The sequence below is a fragment of the Barbus barbus genome (assembly GCF_936440315.1).
Source record: "Barbus barbus genome assembly, chromosome: 3".
NCBI lineage: Eukaryota > Metazoa > Chordata > Actinopteri > Cypriniformes > Cyprinidae > Barbus > Barbus barbus.
The window spans coordinates 19318187-19337140 of record NC_136731.1 but is presented as its reverse complement, the minus strand read 5'-3'; the positions used below and the strand labels follow the sequence as shown (position 1 = coordinate 19337140).

General features: G+C 39.3%; 1 protein-coding gene across 1 annotated transcript in view; it reads right to left on the bottom strand.

Annotated features, from left to right (window-relative positions):
• LOC306849694 (sphingosine 1-phosphate receptor 2-like) overlaps positions 1-17651 on the bottom strand; it is a 31852-nt gene extending 14201 nt beyond the window's left edge. The window contains exon 1 of the mRNA XM_079384932.1: positions 17236-17651. The gene's annotated coding sequence lies outside the window, so the exon portion shown is untranslated. The remainder of the gene's footprint in view (positions 1-17235) is intronic.
• Between the last annotated feature and the right edge of the window lie 1303 nt (positions 17652-18954).

Below are 18954 nucleotides of genomic sequence, written 5' to 3'. Positions count from 1 at the left end.
TTAGTGTCATATGATCCTTCAGAAATCATTCTATGCTTCAAATTTTTGTGGAAACCATGATACAAATAATCTTTAAAAGAACAGCATTTATTTAAAGGTGCCATAGAATGCATTGATACAGTATTTTAAATTGTTCTCTGATATCTACACAGAAGGTATGTGGCTTAGGTAAGGGCAAAAAATCTCCAGAAACGATTTTACATGTCCATTTACAACCCTAGGATTTCTCCCTAGAATGAAACGGTCTGTTATTGGCTTATTTGGCAGGGTCATGAATAATAATGAGCTCTGCTCTGATTGGCTGTTTCACAGTGCTGCTCAATGTTGAGCTCTGCTCTGATTGGCTGTTTCACAGTACGGCTCATCAGCAAGAAGGAAGCACAGGGAGGAAAATAACGTTATATATTTAAATACTTTCTCTCGCAGTTATATCGTCGGGTAATTATACTGTATTATAAAACGCGGGCATCAGGGAGCCGTTATTAATATGCGAGGCATTGAAACTGCTTTTGAACGATCCATCGATCGCGTTATAGTTTCACTTTCAAGAGACGCGATCACACAAACTATGTTTACATTATGGAGCAACAGTACTTACCACACATTTCACAAGATCAGATGCTTGTCAGTGGTGCTCAGGATCTGTAAGTCATTCGCCATCATCCTCATCTCTCCTTGCTGTGCGTTCACACCGCCGCCGGCGAGAGCGTCAAAATTCGCCCTGGCCGCCCTGACTGAGACGCTGTAGAAAAGATTCGTGGACGCGCTGACGCTCTGACGTAGATTGAATGCTCGTCTTGTATTTAAAGGAGCCGCAAAGGAAACAAACAGGTTGATCCAATTAAAAGCCATTTGTGTGGTGTGGATTTGTGTTCATGGTTAAGTGCTAGTCTAATTTCAACATTATAGGAGACATTTACTAGCCTTGGTCTTTAATTAACATTAATTTGTGTGCAGCCTACATTACAAACTGTCCAGATTGAAGTGTAAGTTAGCCTTAATGCAATTGGTCAAATCGGTGTTGTTTTGAGCAAATAAATTGCATTCCCGCTGAAAAACAAACGTTGTAGCGGGAAAATGTCCCCTATAATTTTTATTTATTTATGTCCCTGTACACAAACAGGGACATGTCAAATATTATCGGGAAACCCGCCACAGCAATAATTAATCTCTCTTCCATTTTGCTTGGGAACTAATGTGGTCGGAACCAAAGTTTACAGGACTGCGTTCTTTGGAACCCTCTCAGGCGGAGGACTTCTACATTCCGATTGGTTGCCGCCCAACCGCATCATAGCTCATTACCATAAAGTTGACCTGATTTCAACTCTCCTCGACGCTCTCACCGTCCAAGACTCGCCGCGCCGCTCTCGCCGGAGCTCGCCGCCGGCTCTCATTGAAAATGAATGACTTCCGGCCACTTTGACGCTCTCGCCGGCGGCGGTGTGAACGCACAGTTACTGAGAGTGAAATCGTATGTACTGTAACAGGCTACCGCTAGCAAGGAGCTAACCATGTCCCTTTAGTGGCTCGCGTTATTTGCTTTCTGTGCCTTTCTGAATACAGACACCAACCCATCCCTGCACTTCACACCCCCTGCACGGCCTGGAACATAACATTTATTTTGTTATTTTCGCTGTTGTCCGCGCTTGTTTATTTACAATACCTGCAGAGCTTCTGATGGTTCGGCCGGCTTAGAACAAGGGCGGGTTTATGCAAATGTTGTGGGCGTAGTGATCCCGACTGTTGTGTCACAGTCGGTGTTATGTTCTGATTCGCCTGTTTTTCAGTGGTCTTTTTTAATCACGAGATTTACATATGAAGGAGAAAACTATGGTGTTTGAGGCTCACTGTATGTCATTTCCATGTACAGAACTGTTATTATTTAAATATGCCAGGGTAAAGACAGTTTTTCATTCTATGGCACCTTTAAAATATAACTATTTTTTAACATTATAAATGTTTTTACTGTCTTTAAAAAGACAGACTTTTTTTCTGACTCTCAATGTTTGAACTGCAAGTGTATGTTACAATGGATGTCTTCCATGGTAAGTGCACAGCTGTCCACAGATGTTGGTGTGACTTTATAAACTGAGGTACAAGTAAAAATTATGTAATGTGGTAATCTACAACAATGCTACTGTCCATAGAGCCTAACTGGAATTTAACCAGAACATTCCTTCATAAACCACAGCAAATAAAACATGAATGGGCTTATACTGCATTGTTCGGTAGAAAAAAGTTTGTGGGTGAAGCTTTTATCCACAAACACATAGAGAAACCATTGATGTAATGTCTTCAGATTGCACGCTGACCCATAATGCAATACCACCACAGCTAGCTGTGCTGCATCTGACGCTGCATGTAGCCCCATTATCACGAGTCAAGACACATGTGGGCAGGCTGAAGCAAGTCTTAGCGCAAATGCATGCCGACAAGCCTTGTGCGCTGGTGCCACCGCTCTACAACAAGCCTGGGGCCTGCTCTAACTCTTTCACAGCCATGCATCGATTAGCTCTGTGGAAGCGGCAACTTTCCTAGAAACAAAGTGTATTTTTAAAGTTATTAACGTCAGAGTTCTCAGACAGAGACAGGACTCCTACAGCGCTGAGAGACAGACTGTGATGTAACAGATCTGCCTAAAACCAAATCATTGGTAATGACGTTAGTAATGAAAAAAGGGGTACAGCAGGGGTACGAACCTAGATATAAAAGCAATAAGCTATAAATTAAAATGTTCATGTTTTTTTACGTTTGTTTTCGATCTATTATAATTAAATATATTATAATTAGACTTTATATTGTAACTGTACTCAAATCAAAGCAAATTATCAAAATATTACTTAGCAAAAATTTACTTTGTATGTGTTGAGAGTATTTTAGAGCAACAAACAATCTTAAATGATTACTTTTAGAGTAATGTTAAATGCATACATTTAAATATATATATATATATATTTTAATTTGTATAGCATTGTATACCTTTCCAAAACAGTTTTATGGAAAATATCATCTTACAACCATCAATAAGCAAGTTATATGCAATAAAGGTGTCTCTTCCCTATGTAAAAATCACTATATAAGCAAGCAATGCTGCTAGGAATAAAAGCATGCAAATAATAATTAATAATAAACTAAACATTTTTTTCTTACTCTAAAAAACTGAAGTTGTCAAGAGAATGAAATACTCATTATTAATCTAATGGCTTTTGACCAGTCGTTAAAAAAAACAAAAACTGACTGGAGTAGTAGTTGCCATGTAAGTTTATTTTTGTTTTGAAGTTTTTCCCCTTATATTTTCCACACACTCTCTACTAGAATCATAAAATACTTGCTTATTCAAAAAAAAATTTTTTTTGACAGAACATACATTACATGTTTTGTGTGTGAGCAAGTTTTGGGAAAGTTTTAGGGAGTCTGGGGAGATTTTACTCTTCTGACTCATCTGTCCTCAGCAGCAGACAACCAGCCTCCCTTTCAATTATTTCCAGGACATGGATGAGCACCAGGCGTTTAGATAATACAGAAGGGCAGATGTCTCAGACATCTCAGAAACAAAACAGAACACAAATGACAACGTTATCCGTGTCTCATCTGTACATTAAAACATATAGACATAGCCACAACACTTCAGTAAAGACGTACACAAAACTACACGATATCACTACTGTTCATCCTACTGCAATTTTTAACAAGTTACTATATGTTGAGAAGCAGTATCTAGTGGCATTCTGGGAAAAAACAACTCTGAGATTTAACCACAGATACGACGCTGGTTTCAGATGCAATACACACTCAAACGTCTTCAAAACGGCAAGAAAGTGGCAAAAATCTTTGAACAGCTCCCAAGTGCTTTGCTATGAAGTTTGAGCAGATACATGTGATTTGAGAGGGTCTGCCACATATCACGTACATGAACTCTGTCTCTGAGAGGAACTCCATAGATATTTTCTGAAAAAGCATAAAAAGCAAAAAAAAAAAAAAAAACATAAGTTAAGTAAGCAACATACAAGTACTGATGCAATTATATAGAGCTACAGTAGTGTGATTAAAAGTACCTCTAGAGCATGCAATAGAATTAGAGAATAATATTTTCTCTTCTGGTGCCATTTTTAGATGTGTATAATGACAGATGAAACAGGAATTGAGAAGAGGAATCGTGCAATAATACCTGACAAACTTGGGTGATTGCAATAGCATCATTAGTCAACGTATCAGACCATGTGGCCACCCACTAGACACTCTCTAGAGTCTAGAGCCACCCACTAGAGCCACAGAAAAGAGTCATTTAAGTAAAAGTTTGGTATTCTGGAGAAAATGTAAGGAATACACACACACACACACGATCACTCTTAAAAAATAAAGGTTCTTTTTCGGCATCAATGGTTCCACAAATGGCTTAAAGGGATGGTTCACTCAAAAATGAAAATTTACTCACCCCCACCTGTATGAGTTTCTTTCTTATGTTGAACATAAAAGAAGATATTTTGAAGAATGCTGATAATCAAACATTTGATGGTCCCCATTGACTTCCATAGTATTTCTTTCTCTACTATGAAAGTCAATGGGGACCAACAGCTGTTTGGTTCGTCAAAATATCTTCTTTTGTGTTCAGCATAAGAAAAAAAACGTATACAGATTTGGAATGATGTGGGGGTGAGTAAATGATGACAAAATGTTCATTTTTGGGTGAACTATTACTTTAACATTCATAGTTCTATTGCACAAAAGTTCTTTAGAGTGGAAAGAAAATTTGATCTTCACTGCAAAAAAAAAAAAAAAGGTAAGCAGTTCTTTTGGAACCTTTATTTTTAAGAGTGATGCTGGGGTGATATTTGGTAGTTACTATGCAGTAACCGAAGTGTGTTTATAGTTTGTTTGCTAGGATGTTAACTGGCTTCAAGTCAAAATTCTCCAAGTCTTTAAGACTTCATTTGTATGAGACAATCATAAAACATTGTATGACCCAAATCTAAACCTGACCATATAGTCCAACCCCTTCCCCAAACCAATTTGCCAGTTGCTACAACTGCTCATGAGTGTGCTGGCCTTTAGATAAGGGTTGTTAAACCCAAAGTATACTTGAGTTTTAATGCGTTTGACACATGCGAACTAGAAAGTTTCGTCATTGTCTTGTCATTGTCTAGTCACAGAAGTGCGGGTGTGTATTATTGTTGAAGTCTCTATTAGTTTGCTGCTGTTTGGGGTATCATTCACGTTCATAGTCACGCACTGACAATTAATAAAGTGTAAATGGGTTTATTTAAATCACTTATCTTCTTTACTATAGGCAACACAAATTGTGACACTTGACTTAGTACTAATTAGTTTCTTATTTCAAAAGACCAGCTTTGCCGAACAAACTGACATCAATCTACATGTCTTTACTTCTCTCAATTAATTTGGCTAATTACGCCTTTACTTTGACTTTATGTAAAGCCCAGGCACCCTTTCATGGCCAGGAGGCAGTGGCAGGGTGCCACACAAGACTGTGTTCTGCTATAGTAATATTTGGAAAGTTGGGTATACGATTGTCCTCAGCCGCACGGGGGAGGGAAGGAAACAGACGGGGGAGAGAGAGAGAGAGAAATCGAGAGCTGCTATTCCACTCAGCTTACATTTAGCCCCATTATTTCCTCTCAGTACATAAGTCAATATTGTGTGGCTCAAGTCTATTCTTCACTCCTTAGTCTCTTTTCCTCCTCTGCGAGGCATAAATAAACAAAAGCCCATTCGAACTCATGGCTCATGGTTTATATTTGTCATCTCTGTTTATTTGCTGATGCGTTTCTTTGCATGTGGGCACAAGGTGACAGGAAACGAGGAGCTGTGTATAAAAAAAACATAGTGGGATGGAGAAACCCCCAGAGTGTAGCACATTTTGGACAGTCAGGGTAGAGCTGGACTATGCATAAAATATACATAGTAATAGATATTCATTCCGGTATATTTACAAAAGAATTTATAGAATATGCATCATACAAACACTACAGTTCAAAGGTTTATGGTCATTAAGCAACACAGGTAACATTTTTATCCTCACCAAGGCTGCATTTATTCGATCAAAAATACAGGAAAACAACTGTGAAATTGTGATATAATATTACAATTTAAAAGTACTGTTGGTCACACAAAAATATTTTAAGGTCCAATTCTCGCTATTAACAAATCATTAACTACGACTTTTGCCTCAGTAAACTCTTAATTTGCTGCTTAGTTGTTAAGTTTTGTTATTGGGTAGGATTAGGGATGTGCTATATACGTACTAATAAACAGCCAATATGTTAATAATAGTTATGCTAAGCAACTAGTTAATAGTGAGAATTGGTCCCTATACTAAAGTGTTAGCATGTTTTCTATTTGAATATATTTTGAAATGCAATGTATTCCGGTAACGAATCGAATTTTCAGCATCATTTCTCCAGTCTTAGGTGTCACATGATCCTTCAGAAATCATTCTGATATGCTGATTTAAAAACAGTAACATTTTTGTGGGATCTGATTTTTTAAAATCAGGATTCTTAAAAAAAAATAAAAACAGGATTTATTGGAAATAGAAATGTTTTGCAACATTATAAATGTCTGCACTGCAACTTGATCAATTTAATGCATTATTTATAAATAAATGTATTAATTTAACTATTAATTAAACTTTAGCTGATTTGATCAAATATTCTTCATTTAGTACAAATACGACATAACTTAAAATAGAACTTTATTATTTTATACTATACATTTTTCACTTTTCGCTTTAAACATTTTAAATCTATTTGGCTAATGGCTGAGAAGTCTTTTCCCTTTTGTGATCCCGATTCAGATTCGTGACCGGTTCTTTGTCATCCCCCAACCCCCTACGGTTTAATGTCTACTGCGCAGATCAAAGGAAAAGCCCACAAAAGGGTGATTAAAAAAACATAAGGAAGGATTAATTTAGAAGCACAGCCATGGTCTCGCCGTCTCTAGTGCTCATTAGATAATGAGCTAATGCAATAGTACTTCATTATTTAATCTTCCAGAGAACTTACTGCCCGTTAAGGCATGTCTAGACGTTCAAGGATGAGATCTACACATATCAGCAGCAGGGCACAGGAAGACCAAGTAAATAAAAATCTAAATTTGCTGAATTATCACTGTCAACCATAAATTAAATAAATAACAACCAAACTGACAAACTAAGAGAAATGGTTTAACGCCGCAGCAGGCTACCGGTATAAAGGCAAGAATCAGTTAAATCTAAATCACAGATCATCAAGTTTCACAAGTTCATTTTTTTCCTCACACTCTATGTTGTCCCTACATAGGAGGTATCCTTTAATGAAAGGTCCTAGAACAGAAATCACGCTTGCTTTGTTCTACAGCCCTGTTCCTGTTCCCCCATTACGCAAACCCCACCCATGCTAATATTGTTCCGCTTTATTATGGGATGTGTGTGTGTGTGTGTGTGTGCGCGCTCATGTTCTAGACAGACGAAACACTGTCAGATCTTCGTGACAACATCTTAGCGTTGTGCAAATGTGGCCTGCAAGTGTTCCTCGTATGCGTCATTTGTGTATGGGACAGTTGAGAGGTGATAATGTACTGTATGTGCTTGTAGTTGGGTGCGTTTGGGGGTTGAGGGTGTGAAAAAAGAAGGGGAAACTCCACAAAGGAAACAGGCACCCACACAGATGAACAAAGCAGTCTGGATTGCCTTTTGTGATACGATGCTGTATTATAATCTGGCACCTTTCATCCAACAATGATGGAAGGGATAAGAAACAGGGTGGGGGAGAACTGGCCAGTGTGCCTAAACTATAACAGATCCACTCTGAGAGACTCCGTATTCGTGTTTCTGGGTGTGTTTACATTTAAATATTCTTTGTATTAAATGACGATAAACACAAGTATTGGCTTTGTTTCAAAAATGCACAATGATCTTCCATCTTTCCCAGACCCTCCTGACATATTAGAGCACGTCCCTTTGGGACTATAAAGACTGGATTTCCTCACAGACTGTCTGTCATGGTAAAAATGAAAGTTTTACTTCCTTTTCTATAATCTTTGACTATAGTCTGAAAGGGCACGTGCCTCTTTGATTTTTGAGCTGTGACGATTCTAAATGCAAATTCATTTAATTATTATATTATATGAAATATAACAGCAAATATAAAATATAAAACATATCGTATACTATACATATCATCTTAAACTGTTATCTTATACTATAAATAATACAATTGCATGATTATCATTGGTAAAAAGACACATTCCAGTCTAACTCACCCATTCAATTGTTAAAAGTTAACTTTTACAGCAGTGCACATCATTGCAGTTTTATTTTAAATACTGGTCAGTTATCATGGCAGACATTGTTTAAGAAAGAAAGAAAAATTGTTGCCTTTATCTGCTCAGTACAGGTTGTACAGCAATTTGCAAGTCTTTAAATCTTCTTTATAGAAATAGAAACATTTGGACTTTTTGGAATCGAAAACACTACTCAAATAGTGGGTAGATATATAGTGCCAACTACAATACAAAGGAACTATTTTACAGATTTTTTTTGACAATATAAAATCAAACTATTAAATTTTGAAAATAACATCACGTTCTTACTATTTTACAGAGTAGGAATGCATTTAAAAATATATAGCTTGCAGGGATCATCTTATGTTCAGGTCCTTTGCTACCAAAAAGCTTGAAACACTCAAAACTAGACCATCCTATTTTGCATTTACATTAAACACTATTACATAGTTAAAAAGTGTTTTGTTTTGGACATACCGTCATTGATTATATCTTTGAAGCATGACTGCCACTGGCGCCTTCAAAAACATCTTATGCATGTCATTTTATTGCCCATAGGGTGTGGTTTAGTTATCGATCCAAAGCAGATCAAATTCAACAAGCTAACTAGTGCAGGATATGTTACAGGGGGAAGTCAGAAATCATATCATGTGGGCCTTTAAATGTATTACTGGCACAGCAAGCTGTAAATTTAATATATGACATTGTCTGAATATGTTTTTCTGCAATATTGAGTTTCAGGGTCTGGGCTTTGAACTGTCTGTGCATTTGTGTTTTGTCTTACCAGTGACCCATGCGTTCGCTGTGGATCATTTCAAAAGACATTTATAAAAAACCCTCTTCTCATCGTCAAGGGAGACCAGATTTACCAATAACAAAACATCAGCGCTTTATTTGACTGTTTAAGAGAAGTGAGAGACCATTTCCCCCCCAAAAACATCGTTTTAGTCTAAATGTTCACCACAAGTTATGCAAGACCGCCAACCGTTTAATTTTGTTTCAGTAAAAAGACGAGATAAAGTTGTGCAACATCTATTTCAGCAAATGATTGCAAAAAAAATAAGTGAATCCAACAACGTCCCACCAGAGAGCACAGATCTGGGCCATTCTCATGCAAAAAGCCCCTGTGTGGGCAGGATCCATGTCTTTCTCATGGACATTCATGATGGCGTTAGCATGAGGATGGGCCTGATCCTATCACAGATGCCACGACTGAAAGAGCAGGTTTGATGGACAAAGCCCCCCCTCCACAATTTAATCTGCTGAGGTCTAGCGAGCAATCCAGCTCTTCATTCCAACAGGGCTTCCTCAGTGGGCTTCTTCCAGGTGCACAAACAAAGGCAGTCAGGGTAACAATACGCTGTCTATCACGAGGGGGAGGGTGTGTGGGTCTGGCATGCCGTTATCTCTTTCAGTACCTGCTGGAAACTTAATGCAGTTGGACAGACTGATGCCCGGTAGACGTTTGAAAACTACACTGTGACCACATCAATACATATCCAGTGCTTTATGGAGTACTTAAAGCCACAAATCAGCCAGAAATGATTTACGGCTCACTAACACAAAAATGATCTCCAAACCTCTTAGTGGCCAGTAAAATGGTTAACATTATCATAGCACGAGAGAGAGAGATTTACAGAGGAAACGCTGCTGTTGGAAGGTTTCTTTAACCTTGAAACTGCTTTGTTATTTCAACACTTGGTTTCTCACTTGGTTTTGCTTGGCCAAGTCTCTACACAGTACCAAAGTTAACCCAAAAAAACACCTGTAACATTTACTCATCCTCATGTCATTTCAAGAAATGCCAAAGAAGATATTTTGTGAAATGTCTCATACAATGGAAGTCAATGATCTCCAATGCTGTTTGGTTTCCATCGTTCTTTAAACTATCTTCTTTTGTGTTCAGCAGCCATGAAGGTGAATAAATAATGACAGAATTCTTAATTTTGGGGTGAAAATCATACCTTATGATTTTTTTTAATTAACATGCATAATCTCAAAAATATGCAAAATTAACATGTCATTAACATAAATGTCTCATGAATTTTGATGATTTCATGCTCTCGGCAGCCAGTAATTCACTGTACAAAAACATACTGTGGCCGACACAAACCATGACTGTCCTTGCAAGTTAACCAGAATTCATTCTAGGCTAGATCGTCATTTTTTATTTTACAAAATGCTGTAAAGTTTGAATAGATGCACATTGACATCGATAATAAAAAGTTATTTAAAAAATTCAGAATTATTTTGCTATTCTAACTATGCACAATTATATGATTACTTGCAGTTTATTGTTTGAGTCTGCATTTTTTTTTCCTATGTAATTTGCAACACTTTCGGGAACTGATGTGTGACCCATTTTTAGGTCATGAACCACTGAAACATATTCAATGCAATATATTTCCCAAAATACAACTTTCTCTTGCTGATCTGAAGATCTGTGTACACCTGCATCAATGTTAAGCCGGATCTGCTGTTCTATTGTATATGGCAGATTTATATCAGTCAGGTGATGTTTTGCTAAATTAAACCCATAAATAGTGATTTTGCACAGATGCAAGACATGAATAGAAAGAGAGACCTTTAGAAGTTCTTCCATGACTCGAAACGCTATCTGTCCTAAAATGGACAAAGTCTTTCCCCTGACTGAAACGCTGCTCAGTAAATATTTAGAAAGTTTCCCCTGAGCCTTGTCTGCATGTGTCTGTGTGAGACAGACAGATTGGGCTAAGTGACTGTGCTGTATACAACATACATTACTGAATTGTGTTTGTGATTGTCTCAACATTAAATATGTACGCTACTGTACAGTTGCATCAAACATGCAGACTGTGTGTATGTTACGGAGAAGGTTAGCAGCACAAGCAAAGGCAATGTATTGCTGCGACACTCGCAGTTCTTGGCACAAATACTACAAGCTCCATATTGCCGGCTGTGAGTTGTAACTTGCTCAGCAACAGCCTCAAAAACAGAAGTCGTTTATTTCGTCCCAGCTGCCACACCCAGCAAAAGTGTTTTTCGGCTGAGGAAAGATGGCATGCTGCCTTATAACAGCGCAAGCCCTAAAGCACTGGAAACCCCGGCCTCTATTAATATCACCAAAGATGATTTATTATTGATTGGTGTGATTGAAAATGAAAGAAAAACTGCCCTGGTTGACCAGGCATGCATTGATCTCTGAGCGTCATTCTTCCCTGAACAACAAAACATATTGGTTTGCCAATGATGACTATCTACCACAATACCTTCAAGCACAAATATCCTTTGTCCTTAAAGAAAAAGTACACACAAAAAACGCATTATTTTCTTAACTGCATGTTGTTTTAAACAAGGTGATTACCCTAGCCTCTCTTTTCAAACTAATGAAAATTAATGAGAACTGTCAAGCTCCATAAAAGACAGAATTGTACATAGTACCACCCTATTGTCTATGGCATCGCTACAAAAACACAATTTTGGAGCCTCTATTTTTGGAGCGTATTGACTGAAAGTCTTCAATTCACCAATTTATGAACAAATCTTTTTTTTGTTATTTTCAATCTGTTCAAAAAATCATTTATGAATTGAAAATCATTTGGACTACTTTTTTGGTGCCACTTTTATTTATTACTCTTTTTATGTCATTTTGGAACTTGACATCCCCAACTGGTCAAAGAGCAACCAGAACATTCTTGAAAAATTCACTTTGTTTTCCACACAGTTAATACAGGTTGGGAACGACATGAGCATGAGTACGTGATTTCATTGTCGGGTGGACTATTATTTAAATGCTCTGCCTGACATGAGGGATACTGTCTTCCTTAGTGAAGTCTCACTCAGGATGTGCTGCAAGATTTCTGTGCCTGCTGCCAAAATGCTAAATGCAAGAGTCCTTGAGGGATCGCTCCGCCCACACTGTGACCTGGTCCCTCCCTTAACCCCTCATGTGACTAAGCCCAAAAATCCCACACTTCAAGTTCCCACCACCGCCTGCGACATTTATTTATCTTTCCGTTTGCCTAGATGGAGTTTATTTATTCACTTTTTTATTTAACTTCGCCTCTCAAGCACAATCCCTCCTCACTGACGTCTGAACACACATACAGTATGCGACCTGTGGGCATGCAGAGCCAAGTCATGGGGAACAAACCTCATTCTGAAACATGTGCTTCTGCGACAGAGTTGAACTTAAGGTCAGGAGAAAACACCAATCAGGTAAAAATCAGACAGTTGGCATGCAATCTCACTAGCCATGGTGAAAATGTCGTCATAATGAATAGTACCACTCATATCTAAAGGCGAAGGCTTTGCTGCTTCATGAAAGTTTGAAATGAATTCTGAAAGAAAACTATGAGAGGCTCAGGCTGAAACGATGAGTCATAGTTATGCCTACATTGAATCCGTGCCCGCAGAACTATGTGGAAAGCTCAGCAGACTTCCACGGAAATTAGAATGCACATTAATTCACAAAGCTCTTCACATGTTTGGGCTAATTTGATCATGCTTTCTGCTACCAGCTAACAATCTTCACCATGCTTAAATGCTTTCCACAGAGTTACATAGATTTCCTGCAAAATCTGAAAAAAAAGTACAAAAAATCCAGGATATTCCATGTTGGCCACTCTTAAAAATAAAAGTTCCAAAAAGGTGTTCACAAAAATTTAACCATTTTTGGTTCCCCAAAGAACTTTTCAGTTAACAATTCTCAAAATAATCTTCTTTTTTTTTTTTTTTTTTTATTGGTGTGAAGAATTTTTTAAAAATCGAAAGTAACTTTTTCCTCTATAAAGAACCTTTTGTGGAACTGAAAGATTCCATGGATGTTGAAGGTTCTTCATGGAACCATCAATGCCAATAAAGAACCTTAATTTTTAAGAGTGTAGGGTCCATTCAAGGCACAGCGGGTAATATTAAATAAAAACCACAGCTGAATCTTCTCTCACGTTGACATGGCTTGAGAGTGTGAACTTGAATGAAGAAAGCTGGTGGTGGTCAGCGGAGACAGCGTGGCTGGTTTTGTTCTGGTTTAATGAAGCATGGCATCACATGATGCCAACGTGGACTACATGCTGCGCATATCAGCTCTGTCTACAGATCGGATCCCAGCGTGATGAAAGTCTGCTGTTTTTACTACACCCCACCATCACCTGAATAGACCCCACTGAATAGAAACTCTGCCCTCTCCACATCCATCAATAGATCCAACGCCTGATATTCCTGCTCGGCTTAATTTTCCCACTTTAGTAATGCTGTTTCCATCCAATAACTAGTTAGCTCTCCTTTAAAAAGCATGCAGAAATTCCCATGTGCAAGTGCAAAGCACTCAGTCACAGAATAATTGATAATACAATCAATCCATTTAGAGCTTTTAGAAGAATACCGTGACCACGCACACATTTCACATCCACACTTGAGAATGATGGATGGACAGCTCTCAATGTGATAGCCAGCGTTTCCTCTTACATATCAGCTTATCTTGCAGAGGGAGGCATTGTGTACCACAAAAGCAGATTACAAAACATCTCAACCCCAACCTCTTTTCTTGTCCTAGAGAGAATGTACAATCATAATATACAGTCAGTACCTCAGAGAGGTGCTGTTAGTGAATGACGATGGCATTTTGGACTAATGGGACGGATGCATTTCATAGCTTGACCTAAATTCAGAAGCCAGCGCAATGGCTTTTCAATGTAGCTTTGGATTCCAGGGGAGACATAAATCAGTATATACAATAGAGCTGACCTACATCTCTGCAATTGGCTGCTTTCATTAAAAAAAAAACAAAAAAAAAACACAAAAACCTTAAACGCGCAACTGGTTCTTGTATGTCTTGTAACTGATCGTTATGCAGGTCTCACCAGTGCTCCAGACATGCGTAATCTCTTCAGAACATTTAATTCTCTCCTCTGTCCCCCTCCTCCACCACTTTGATAACCGCTGATGACTTTGCTTCTTTTTTCACAGACAAAACTAGAACAATCAGTAACCAGTTCTCAACTCCACAGGACCTCCAATCAACCACATCCACTGCTCTAACTCCCATCTTCTCCTTCGGTCCCGTCACCGAGGCAGAAGTATCCAAACTTCTCTCCAGCCATCTTACAACATGTCCCCTCGACCCAATCCCCTCACACCTTCTCCAAACAATCTCTCCCACACTCTTACCGGCACTCACACACATTATCAACACATCTCTCCTCACAGGCATCTTCCCCACAGCAATCAATCAGGCTCAGGTAACCCCACTGATCAAAAAACCTAGATTAAACACTACTCTTTTAGATAACTACAGACCTGTCTCTCTCCTTCCATTCGTAGGGAAAACACTCGAACGAGTTGTCTTCAACCAGCTCTCACGGTTTCTTTCACAGTACAACAAACTGGATGCTAAACAGTCAGGTTTCAAGAGTGGCCATTCAACAGAGACTGCGCTACTCTCAGTCGCTGAAGCCCTGCGAACTGCAAAGGCTGATTCCAAATCGTCAGTCCTCATTCTGCTGGATCTTTCTGCTGCTTTTGACACTGTCAATCATCAGATTCTCCTGTCTACCCTCTCATCACTGGGATTCCACTTCGCTGGTTTGAATCCTATCTCACCGGTAGATCCTTCAGGGTGGCCTGGGGAGGGGAGGTATCCAAACCGCATCAACTGGTCACTGGAGTTCCTCAGGGATCGGTTCTTGGAGCCCTCCTCTTCTCCACATACACTACATCGCTGGGTCCCATCATACATGCACATGGCTTCACCTATCACTGCTACGCCGATGACACACAGCTCTATCTCTCTTTTCAACCAGATGACCCAACGGTAGCTGCACGGATCTCAGGCTGCCTGGAGGACATCTCGGCATGGATGAAAGAACATCACCTACAGCTCAACCTGGCAAAGACGGAACTTCTGGTCTTCACTGCTACTCCGACTCTACAGCATGACTTCACGATTCAGTTAGGCTCATCAATGATTACCCCATCAACTTCGGTCAGAAATCTTGGTGTAATCTTTGATGACCAGCTGACCTTCAAAGAGCACATTGCAAAGACTGCTTGATCCTGCAGGTTTGCACTACACAACATCAGAAAGATCAGGCCCTTTCTGACAGAGCATGCTGCGCAACTTCTTGTCCAGGCCCTTGTTGTGTCTAGACTGGACTACAGCAATGCTCTTCTGGCTGGTCTGCCATCAAACACAATCAAACCTCTACAAATGATTCAGAATGTAGCGGCACAACTGATCTTCAACGAGCCCAAAAGAGTGCATGTTACACCTCTCTTCATCTCCTTGCACTGGCTACCAGTGGCAGCTTGCATCAAGTTCAAGACACTGATGCTTGCGTACAGAACTACTACAGGCTCAGCACCCTCCTACTTCCACTCACTATTACGATCCTACATCCCCTCCAGAAGTCTGAGATCTGCCAGTGAGCGACGCCTTGTGGTACCATCACAGAGAGGCTCAAAATCACTCTCCAGAACATTCTTGCTCACAATTCTTGGCTGGTGGAATAATCTTCCCACCCCTATCCGGAATTCCGGATCCCTGGTAATCTTCAAGCAACAACTGAAAACTCATCTCTTTCAGCAGTACTTGACTTCATCCTAAACTCAAAAAAAAAAAAAAAAAAAAAACTCTTTCCCTCTATCTTTCTCTCCGCTTACTAGCTTGTACTGTACTTATTTAAACAATGACTGAGACTTGGTGTTACGAGCACTTCCTCTGTCTGATTGACTCTTCAAGATTAATCGCTTCTTGTATTCCCCAATTGTAAGTCGCTTTGGATAAAAGCGTCTGCCAAATGACTAAATGTAAAATGTAAATGTAAATGTCTGAATGTGTGCAAGCATGAATGATGTTTGAGATCAAACAATGATTTTCAAAAAATAACTAGGAAAATTAAAACTCTTGTCAAGAATCATGTTTCAAACCCGTATGACTTACCTTCTTGCGTAGAACACAAAAGGTGATGTAAGGCTGAGCAACCAGGCCTCAGCTACCATTCGCTTTTATTGTACAAAACAAAAACAAAGCAAAGATATGCAATGAAAGTAGCACAACCTGTTGTGTCCACATGAAAGGAAGTAATAGGGGATTACAACAACTTGAAGATGAGTAAATGATGACAATTCACATTTGTGGGTAACTGTCCCTTTAAGACTCATTCACCACAAAGTGATAACTTAAGTAGGTTTAAAGTAAAAATCCCCTAAACATTTCGTTCCAAGAAGCACAAGACAAACAAGTAAATGATGACAGAATTGTAATTTTTGTGTGGGCTATCCCTTTAAGAGACAGACACCAGTCTCAGAGCACTCTGTCCAGCAGCATAATGCCATAATAGAGTCTTTGTCTTATTAATTCAACCTTTAGGAACAATGCCATCCTTACAGTGACGCATGGACAAATCCTCAACGGCTACAAATGTCGCAAAGCTCCCTGCGTGCTATGAACTCAGCAAGAGCCCGTCCCCAGTACCTGTTGACAAATGAAGAGGTCCTGCAATACACATGAAGTCCAGCGAATCTGGATGATGCAGGTCAATGTTTAACTGCGCGCATGTTACACATTACATCGGTGGGCAAACATTTGCGGGCTACTTTCTCATAAGGCATGCAAAACATATGCAAGTCACACTTTATATCTAACTGACACTAGAGGAATATGCATGTGTCGAAAGCTGTAATAAGACTATCTCACGCAGCTCATTATCAGATGAGTGCATGCGAGAAAGATCAGTGAGCTGACGGTGATAGAAACGTGCCTCTGTTGACAAATAAACACATCACAAGTTGCTGTTAAAATGTGAGATTTGAGAAGGGCTCACACATCTGTCTTAAGCATTTGCATAAGAGTGATAATTAAAATACACAGCTCTATCGCGCTGCTATGAAAATCAATGAAGACACAGAACTATTGTAACACTAAGGGACATCTGACTTCAGTTAGAGATATGGTTATTTCAGTGCTGGGAAACTTACCCCATGTGCGATGCTTGGCAGAGAGAAGAAGCGAGTGTCGATGTTTTTAATCTTCGTTTACATGAGATGCCGTAATTCCTGATTCCGCCTGATCGAGTCGCGAAGGATCCGTCGGGAGAGCCAAAAATAATTGATGTTACAAAAGTCAAAACTTTCGCGGAATCACTGTGGCATGTAATCTAATCAATAACGCAGCCATGGTTAAGACAGACGCCAAAAGGCAAGAAAAATACTCTCTAGGTTTGCGTTAACGTCCCAAGGACGCGTCGGGTACGGCTGTATTTTCCGTTTAATTCAGAAATGTGTAATCCACGCGCTGTTCAACAACAACCTCTCGGTCTGTGCGCGGCGACGCAATACACACACTCTCACTCTCTCTCACTCACTTACTCGCTCACACTCTCTCACACACACACAGTAGCAGCAGCACGGAAGAGCGCAGGATGGCTGGGTAATGATTTTTACACCCATAATTTGCCTGTTAACGAAAATACATGTATTACAAAAAACATATATTGCAGACGGACGCAAAAAGATTTCACCACTCGATTAAAATGTTTGGGATCAAAAAGGCACATTTGTGGTAGTATTTTAGCTTCTCTCGTTAGAAATTAGGTCCAGATGTTTTTAGTTTTTTTTGGTTCCACCTCCTCACTTCCTCTGAGTTGTTTAGAGTCTTAGTTTTCCCCATTTTTCTTTTTCACTGGATTTTATAATGACTTTTATCGTGGCAAAGCCGTAATTTTTACTCAAAGAAATGAAATGGTTTAGTATATGGAGTGATCTGGTTGTCAAGAGACTTGGGATTGTTATTTGTTTGGGTAATGGGCATGTCCATTGTCAGTTACACTTGGCCACATAAAAGTGTCTATGCAAGACATAAATCTAGTCATGTTTTTCCCACAATATATTCGCCCAATTAATTTCCATGATGCAAATTTTGAGTGATGATATGGCGGTTGGCATTTGATGATGTTCCTCATCCCCTTTTCCTGGCTTGCGTTTATTTCGCGGCACTTCCTTATACTGATATTTGGGAGGAGTGATGTTTATGCATTTGGCCAAGTCATGCCTTGTGCTTCATGAGGTGGTTTGAGAATGTGCTTGGGCAGGCATTTATTTACACTTGGTTTCTTATGGCATTATCTATGTTACCTTTTGGCTTAATGAGCCAACTTGAGGATATCAGAATGTTTTCTTTCTTTACATTTTTGTATTTGCTTTGAAAAAATCGGCCTACTAGTCATTCGGCTTATATGGGAAACATCCTAAACCTGCACCCTAATCCTGGCTCTGATGCCTTCAGCTGCAAACTTTGTACGCTTAACACAAAATCATCTTGTTTCTTTGACCTACTACTAATGTCGAGATTGGATGTGGTCAGGCGCACGTTATTGGTTGACATCTGCACATATATGTAAACCACCTTCGCTGAGTCACTAGAATCAGTTCAGCGGTTTATTATCATGCCTTTTTTGTCTTGATGAACACGTTTCGCCTCAGGTGTGTGCCGTTTGGTCTAGGCTTGTTTGTCATTGGGGCTATGTTGTATCGTGTTCACACAGGGAGGGCAGGTATGAATCATAAGAGATTTATCTCATTGAACACTACATTTAAATGCGCTTTCTGGTGTGAAGAGCCTGTTAATACAAGACAGTCCCATTTTAATAAGGACCATGTGCTTCATTTCATCCTGTTTTGAAGATAAGCCCTCAAGCA